The sequence below is a fragment of the Penaeus monodon genome, chromosome 24, assembly GCF_015228065.2.
Source record: "Penaeus monodon isolate SGIC_2016 chromosome 24, NSTDA_Pmon_1, whole genome shotgun sequence".
Taxonomy (NCBI): Eukaryota; Metazoa; Arthropoda; class Malacostraca; order Decapoda; family Penaeidae; genus Penaeus; species Penaeus monodon.
Window position 1 is genome coordinate 36304406 of NC_051409.1, and position 424 is coordinate 36304829.

Sequence of the window (424 nt, forward strand, 5' to 3'; positions counted from 1 at the left end):
AAATTTCATTTTCCATTTTATATGAATACTCAGTACTAGTTACCCTTTGTAAGTTTTGAGTATGTATTAATATGAGATGGAGTCTTAGTGTCTTATCAACCAGCTTGCCTGTCACCCAAGTGCAATAGGTATGAGTGAGGCATGATCAAAGTGTTTAGACCATCTGTATTGGGTTAAAGCTGTGAACAGGGTTGGTTCTGCATTAATTGATTTCTCCGTTTAGAGGTGAATTTCTTGATGTAAAACTACCATATGAGTGTAAACCTATTTTTGTGTATGGTAGGTTTATATATTCTAGTATCTTAGATAAGTAGTTTTTTTTTCCCCCATTTGAGATTTATATTATAAGACATAGTTCTTTTGATTAGTTTTCATGCACTGGTTAATGAGTTTGGAGGATAAATAATTCTTTTTTATTTTAATC

General features: G+C 31.6%; 1 protein-coding gene across 1 annotated transcript in view; it reads left to right on the forward strand.

Annotated features, from left to right (window-relative positions):
* The window catches only part of LOC119588756, a gene marked incomplete in the record, with an annotated part of 62293 nt that overhangs the window by 61206 nt on the left and 663 nt on the right, over positions 1–424 (forward strand).